This window comes from Daktulosphaira vitifoliae, unplaced genomic scaffold (genome assembly GCF_025091365.1).
Source record: "Daktulosphaira vitifoliae isolate Bord-2020 unplaced genomic scaffold, ASM2509136v1 Scaffold_4, whole genome shotgun sequence".
NCBI classification, from domain to species: domain Eukaryota; kingdom Metazoa; phylum Arthropoda; class Insecta; order Hemiptera; family Phylloxeridae; genus Daktulosphaira; species Daktulosphaira vitifoliae.
In genome coordinates this window covers 42,214,074-42,223,146 of record NW_026099575.1, presented here as the reverse complement: position 1 = coordinate 42,223,146, position 9,073 = coordinate 42,214,074, and positions in this window count along the sequence as shown.

The window sequence follows — 9,073 nt, the reverse complement described above, 5'->3', positions numbered from 1 at the left end:
GTAATGTGACAAAATACACCACGAAATACACGTGGATCGAGCACATGACGAGCAAAATGCTTCATTATCGTATAATGCACGATTGGGTAGCAGCGGAATTAGTTTTTTTTCACTCTCTGTTTTGAACGACGTTTTTGTGGTTTCTTCTTCTTCTTGATCCGGTAACCGGATCCGTAAGGACGAATGTACATTCCTTTACCCACGTTAACATCACTACGTCCATTGTGATTGAATTCACTTGCAACCTTTACTACGTTTGCAGCTCCGCCAGCTAGTGCTTCAAGTGCTGATAAACCGGCAAAAATTGGAATTAACGGCAACACTTCTCCGCTTTTCGGAATGTTTAATATGTGAGGTACACTTATCGGACTCTTCTTGATGATCACACGTCTAGCAGCGAGCAAAGCTTTTCGTGCAGCATTTTTCAACGATGTCGGAGACGCCGTCACTTTTTTATTATTTTTTTTTTTTAATCCCATACCGAGTTTGCGTTTGAATTTCATTGCGTTTGTCACACCCCAAACTACGGGTCGTTCTGATAATTTTGAGTCCTTTGAACGCACTCGATCCCATGCATGGTGTTCTAGATTTTCATCGGCTCGATGCCGATCCACGATAGAATTACTTTTGAAATACGCGATATCGTGTTCACGGCATGCTGTGTCCAATAGATTGATACCACGGTCTCCACGTGCTAAACATTTCTGTAATTTAGTTCCAGGACCAGCAAACTGGTAACCAGGCACGTGGGCTTCAAAAGGAATGTTGTTTATGTAGTATAATTATTAACACATGTACTAAATATCACATATATATGAATAAAGCCAAAAATCATCTAAGGAATGTTTCCCTTTTAGGGTAATAAAAATAACAATTTATCAACACATGTTTCAAACCAGTCCCCTACAANGAAATTAATTGTTTTAAAATTATTACTGATTTTGATTTTTAATATATTGAAAGTAATCATTTTGAACATACTTTTTTTTTCTTTAAAGTGAAAGTTTTAATAAAAAAAAAAAATGAATTTGTTACCATAACTTATAGTTCAACTTGCAAGTTTGAAATTGACATTATTAAATAGAAAAAAAAATGAAATTTTTAAGATTAATATGCAATTAGGAAATTTTATTATTACTATATTATACAGTATATTTATCAGGAAAATTCGATTTTTTTGCATTTTTATTATAATACATAATTGAAATAGAAATAATAGTAATCATTTCCTAATAATTTTTGGTGTTTAAAAAGATTCTGTAATTGAAATATTCAGAACATAATTAATTTTTATGATTTACTTTAACTCATTTAGTTAAAGTAAATGTTAAATTAGTTAAATTGGTTCATTTAACCAATCAAAACAAAGTTGTTAAAAAGATTTATTCAATTGAGCGTATTATAATTGTAAAAGTCCATCGTTAAATTCAAGTGAAACTAAAAATAATTTTTTTTTAATTTATGATTTTTATAGCAACATGTCAAAAAAATATTATAGACTGTTAGTAGCACACACAAAAAGAGTTAAAAAATTAATAAATTACAAAGTAAAATTATTTACTTTTGTAGTTGAATACTATTATCATATCAAATATCATATCGACAATAAATACTTTAAGAATATTAGAAATTCATGATTTTAATTGTATGTATGAAAAAAGCTGGTTAAGCTACTTTTTATTTGAATAAGGAATATTTTTTTGATTTTTAAGAGTAATAACTTAAACTAAATACGAATTGTAATCATTAGACGTATCGTTGAAAAAAGTAGGTCTAGGTTGGAAAAATAAATCGTAGCCACAAAAAAAAACTACATGGTAAAATAATATTAATATGAATATAAATCTCACAAGGGGAGAAAAGTTAGTTTTTATAAAAATGTTGCCATTTTAAATCCCCCCTATGAGCAGAATAATTGTTAGATTTTCAAAAAAAATGATATCAAATGAAAAGAAATTACCTAAGGTTTCAATATAAAAAAATATTATTTTGATTTGTTAATATTTGAAAAAGTTATGGCAGTTTTAAGTACAAAAAACATATCGATAAAAGGTGATTTTTATCACAAATATTATATTATAATATTTTTAAGTTGAAAATTTAAAATCAAAAATTTTAACACAAAAATAGCGTTTTTTAACTGCGGCAGCCTTTTGTACGTAGAAGATAAAATGTCGAAACAAATTTATTTTTTTTATTTTATAGTTCATAGAGTAAGCTTTAATTTGATATAAGTTTAAAGGACGCAGTATTTCCGGAACATTTTCAAAAATTAATTTGAAAAATTTAGTTTTTGTAAAAAAGTTGCTATTTTAAATCCCCTCAATGAGCAGGTTAAGTGTTAGATTTTCAAAAAAATTATATCAAATAAAAGGAAAATATCTTAGGTTTTAGTATAAAAAAAAATTATGTTGATTTGTTTAATTTTGAAAAACTTATAGAAGTTTTAAGAAAAAAAAAGAAAAAAATTACAGATAACTTAATATGTAATTTTTTTTGGATATTTCCCCCATTTGCGGGAAACAAGGGAAAATTTTTCAATTTTTAAGGATAATGTCTTCAACTAGATACGATTTGTGATCTTTTGACAAAGTTTCTAAACTTAATTTAAGAATTTAAGTTAGGAAATTTGTTTTAAGCAAAGCTTCCTACAATTTACAATATTAATGTGTATTACCGTTACAAAAATGGTCAACAATATGACAACGACAATGTTGAACAGGAATATTAAAATAACAATTTTAGTTTAAGAATGACGAAAAGTAGCGAAAACGTAAACTTCGACAAGTGGACAGCTAAGCGATCCAAAAAAAGAGAGTAATTTTTCAAACGCATAACCGCTACCTCGACAGATTAACTTGACCAGTAATAAGATTGGTATGACTTAAAATGGTATAAAATTGGGTGACCAATAAGTGTAACCACGAATTAAAGATAGAATTTGCTAGGCGCTAACATTATGGTTTTTATAAAATATTACATTTTATAAAAGCTTTTTTGTATAAATTATACCCAAAATATTTTATGAAATATTCTTTGAGTTCTAATAAAATTATTATGTTATACAACTTATGATATAATAATTATTATTGATATAAACATTCAAATAACATTAATTGTGTATTAAATATGTATTAAAATATCAGAAATACTCATTTTTTTTTTTTTTGGAATAACCTGTTAATATTCGATTGAATGTCCTGTGTTTAATTTGTTATAAATCATTGATAACAAGGGAAGAACCGATAACACTAATTACAATTCATTGAATATTTTGTGCTAACTGATAAAAATCAAACAATTCTAGTTAGTGTATCATAGATTAAGTCAAATAGGTATTTCTTCAGCAACTTTAAAATTTACCTTTTATTGTATAATATTACAATATTTTTATTATTTGAATTAATTGTCTGAACATTAGATGGTTGTCATATATGCAGTAAGTGTGTAGTATATTCCCATTATAAAATAACTAATACACAAGTCAAACAGTGTGTCTCCAATATTGTTGTAATCTTCTCAATATACCCGTTCCAAGTTGGCACTACAGCCACCCAACGTTATTACCACCGGCCACTACATGACTGCAACATGAAAAGGGTTTCTCACTACTAGACAACCTAGGTGAAACGACGTCAATTGTTTTTTGATGTGTTTTCCATGGTAAAAACCATTTTATTTTTTGGCTGTAACCAACAACACTTTATTTTTGTGAAACAAAACGTTGAAAAATGATGGTGGAGGCACTAACTATGACTGGTGGTGGGGTGGCACGTTAGGAAAAATGTTAATTGAAAGTAACCTCCAATTAACTGAGCCCTTTTATTATTATTTTTTGTCTTTATAATGTGTTTTTATTTTAATCTGATCATGTGCACGTAATTTTTTTTACATATCTATATCCTTACTAACATTAATATAGAATTGTATATTATGATGATAATAGAAATGTATATTATACATGTACATTTATTTTATTTGTAATTTTAAATTCGACATAGTCATTTAAAACCTACTAGCTCCGTCAAAAATTATGTATTGTTGTTTAGCTCAGCTAGTAGGTTACTGTCTAATGTTCCCTTTAAGCAGTGGGTAATTAGTAAGCTAATACTAAGGGCCCAAATGTTAAAAATTATGAAAAGTCAGCAAACCTATGTGAAGTCACAAAATTACTTGATTTTAATAGTAATATTTTGAACGATTTATAGTTTTATTTAAATAATTTTTTACGACAATATTTTTTCTCGTAGTCATTATAGTATTAGATAAGGAAAAATAGTTTACATATAGTTTCAATAAAATTAATTTTTGATAGGATTATAATTATATTACATAATAATTATTTTAAAAATAATACACTTTTAATATGAGCTATAATGTAACCCATAACATTTCAACCTTCATTTAATAATTTTTTCAAGAACATCACATATTGTAATAAACAAAAAGATGTACAGGGGGTAGGTAGGTTGTGGTAGTCTTGTAATAAACAAAAGGTAAGTAAAAAAGGATATGTTGTGGTAGCAAAGGAATGTTGTTAAGTGTGTTTGGGGTTCGGAGTGCGAAAGGGAAGAAATGTAAAGATATGTAACACAGGTGGCCAATAAGGAAATAATAATCGTAGCGGGCGTAGTGTAAAAAGGATGGGCACCAATGGAAAGTAAAAGTGGCTATAGATACCCGGCAGTGACTACAATAAAATGAAACAGAAAGGGATCTCGGGGTGTGTATGCTTGTGTAAAGACGTCTAATGTATGAATAAGATGGAATTACAAAGAAGGGTCACTACCTAGATCCTGCACAGAAACGCGTACACTAATTTCCGGCGAGTCACAAGTATCGTATTTTTTTATAAAAATATTTTAGTTTATTCTCAATGACCTATCCTAATTGTTTATTACTAAAAAATTCTTCAGTAAAGGATTTATTATAGACTTATTATGTAAACAAATGTTTCACTTACCTATGACTATCCTGATATTCTCTTGAGATGAATGATGTTGTTGATGTAACAGTTATCGATGTATACGTATACGCATTAATGTACGCAATTATATTTATACGGTTTATATTGTTATTAACTCGCGTGTAACTACTTTTCTAGTACAATTCTATATTAAATCTACCCAAGGTGAAGTCTAAGTTTATTATAACTCTGTCTTTTTGTAAAAACCTTTTGTATATTTATGTAGTATAGTTCTTAACCTTGTATATGGTGTTTTACCTTAATATATTTATTATTTAATAATTTATAAAGCAAATAAATACTTATAAGCAACATAACTGTCCTGTGCAACAAACTATTTCCAAGTGGCCTTCGTCTTTTCAGTCGTCCAAAGAGTGATCTAGGGTAGATGCGAGCTCAATTTCAGTTCTTTGCACAATAGATTATACAAGTTTCCTTCACTCCGATTGCCCGCACTGTGGCTGAGATCAGACTAGCTGGTCGATAAGTGGAGAGACACTTTTAGTTGTTTAGTATAATGTTAGTTATAAATATATATTAGTAAAATATTAGTTTTTAGTATAATATTTCGACTCTGATTTATTTGTATTTCGTAGCTGGATATACCAACGCGAGATCTCAAATAATATCTTTGTCTTTATGCAAAGAACCTTATGATATGTGGCCTACTTCTTTTCAATCACCTGTAGGACGACCTAGGTTAGATGCGACTGTACTATAGATTTATGCACGATAAGTTATGTTAGTGTCCTACACTCCGATTGCCCGCACTGTGGCAGAGATCAGACTAGCTAGTCGATAAGTGGAGAGACACTATGAAGAAATCTTATGGTTAACTAAAATTCTAATTATGATATTATTGTACTATTACTCTGTCCAGCCAGGTTGTTGCCCTTCAAAAAGTAATAGATACAATTTAATCAAATTAATAATTCATTAATTTTTATGTTTTATGTTTTTATTAAAATTTTGTTTGTAAAACATTTTACTTAAGTATGTTGTATATGTTCCTATAATTGGCAATCCATTGTGATTTTTATTTTTATATATTTTTATATTTTTTAATGTTTAAAATGAATTATGTTACTTTTTTTATTGCAACTTTTACCTTGTTGAAATTCTGTTAAATTTTATTGCAATTTTAAGCCTGCTTCCACTCCGTCTGGCACTATTGTTTCAGACCTCAATTCAACGGCGCCAATGATCGTCTAAACTATTTTAGACGGGGGGATGATGTTCGCGCCGCAGAATAGGGCGACACTGTGGAAGGCTATCACATTTTTCATGTTGTCCTTTTGTGATAAAAGACTGATACCTTTTTTTTTTTATGGTTATGAATCTACATGTGTCTAGAAGAAATAGGTTCTTCTGAATAAATCCTTTTATGTGGATTTTTTGTTCTAAGCCAATTGTGGGCTACTCAGATACATGTGTTAATGGAAGAAATATGTTCTTCTGAATAAATCCCGTTGTGTGGATTTTGTTCTCGGCCAATTGTGGTTGCTCATTTATGTCGGAATGTGTGTGCCTCACAGCAACATCATCTCAAGTAAAAATTGCTAAATTAAATAAAAGAAGTCAAACCATAAATGTGTTCCTCAGCCACTTATGTATAAGTATTTATTGATGTAAATAACTTGTTCTTTTCTATTGGAAAGTTATAATAATATATTATATCTATATCTATATTTATATACATTTATAATTTTGGTGAATTGAGGTTTAAGTCATTTAATATATTCCTTGAGAAATTAAATATAAATGTTGTTAAATGTTTACTAACTGTTAAGATTATGTATAGTTTAATGTTATAATATATTTTTTTATTAATATTCATCTGTCATTATAGGAAAAATTGTTTCTGTTCTTTTACCAGTTAAGGCCTTGTGAGCCCAGTAGCCCTTTCACGGAGAATAATTACTTAATTAAAGAACTATCAGTAATAGATGTCGATTCTTTAGCAAAATAACACTGGATTTTTAAACATACATTTACAATACAACAATCGGAAAAAAGTTATAATGTGAATAAATAATTATCGCGGAACAGACATTTTTTGTCATTTTTCAACTGAAAAATGACACTGGGATTGATACTTACGCCGGATTAAAAAGACTTGCTGAAGATTGTGATAAATGGAGAGCGAAGTTAAAAACGTTTTGAAAAAAAAATGTCAGAAAATGTTAAACATTTTGAAAGTTCTCTAATTCAGGAGATTTTAAACTCACTGTTNATTAACATTCATCTGTCATTATAGGAAAAATTGTTTCTGTTCTTTTACCAGTTAAGGCCTCGTGAGCCCAGTAGCCCTTTCAGTATGTTTAATTTTAGAAAATACAATTATTTATAAAGTATGGCATTAGTCGTCTTAAAGCTATCACAAGTTTTAACACAATTTTATTCATACAACAGTTCGAACACGATTCATTAATGCTTAATTGAAACAATTCGTTGTCTACTACTAATTACACACTAACCCCACTACATTAATAACATAACAATACGGATGCGTAACACCCCCGCGTAGAATGAAAACATATTATGTTTAATATGTTTAAATATTATCTAACTGAGTACTCTGTTTTCTTGTACATTCTATTGATATTACTTAATTGTATCTCTTTTTTTATTTCTTCCTTACTTAATTGAAATTTAATATTTTTCTCTTTATTATATACTGTAATTAAGATCATTAAACTTACACTGATAAATAAAATTAATAATAGAGAAATATGAGTTTCTGTGAATGAATATTTTTGGTATGGTATTTCTATTTCTAATTGTATCTCATTTAACGTTTTAGATTACTTAGAAAAGCCAATTAAATTAGTTTTTACGTTATCATTTAAATTAATAATTTCCTCTGATATTAGTTTTTAAATTTAGTTTGTATGTCAGAATTCATGCTTAAATTAAAAGTTTGGCTAAATTCTTTGTACTTTTTTGAAGTAATATTACTTGAAGTTATTAAAATTGTTTTGTCATCAGTGTTATTTTCACAGTTATTTTTTAAACTTAAAATACCCGTTACCACATTACAGTTAATTACACTTAATTTTTTACCGAATAAAATTAATTTGAACAATTTTTTTTTGTTACCTTTAGTTACAAATCAGTTTTTATCTATGTAATGCTTTTTAAGTTCATCACTTGTGCCTTGTACCGAGTGTCAATTTTATTTTTTCAAAGAGGAACACATTTTGAAATTAATAATCATTTGAGGTTTTATTTTAATAGTGAATGACATTTTAAGTTTTAATTTATTAATAACATATAAAACTTTAAAGTTTCAAACTTTTGAGTCAATATACATGAATAATATTTGCGGAATTACAAACACAGGTAGTTAATTGTTATTTATATGACGTTGCTATTCACAGCATTTATTGTGAATTATGACTTTATCAAAAGATATACTTTAAGTGAGATCGTAAGGCCCATTGTTGTCGTATATGGTCAATTGCTTGGCATATACGTTTATAATGTAATTGATAAATTATTAATGAAAAATTTATAATCTTTATTTTATATTACTTGTAAACACACAAATAACTTATCTGCTATAACATATACACTGTTTAACACAATTCCTTATTATATATATATATATATATGTCAATTTATCCATTGTTAAATTTACTATCTCAATATAATAATCATGAAATGTATAATTAAATACAATTAACTAAAAATATCACTAAAAGCGCTGACAACAATATTCCTGTATTTGGGGTACTATCATTCCCAATAAAAAGCATTGAAAAAATTTTAGAGAAGAGAGCGATGACAACGACGAGAGTTCGAGTTCTAGTTTACATTAATAAAAAAAAAAAATTGTTAGCCACGACCCCGTGTTGTTGTTGGCTATATTTTTTATGCATCTTGCTTATACACATGTGAAAAGAATTTGTTTTAATTTTTATCTTGTGACGAAATACAAATTAGATCTCTGAGAGTATAAATATATATATATTTAAACATTTATCGAATTATATCACAAAAATTTGCAAGAAGAAATGAAGTAAGTAAATTTATGTTATCCCAATTATTTTAAGTTAAGCCTTATAAGGCATATGGCCCATATTGTATGGGATGAACTTAAAAGTC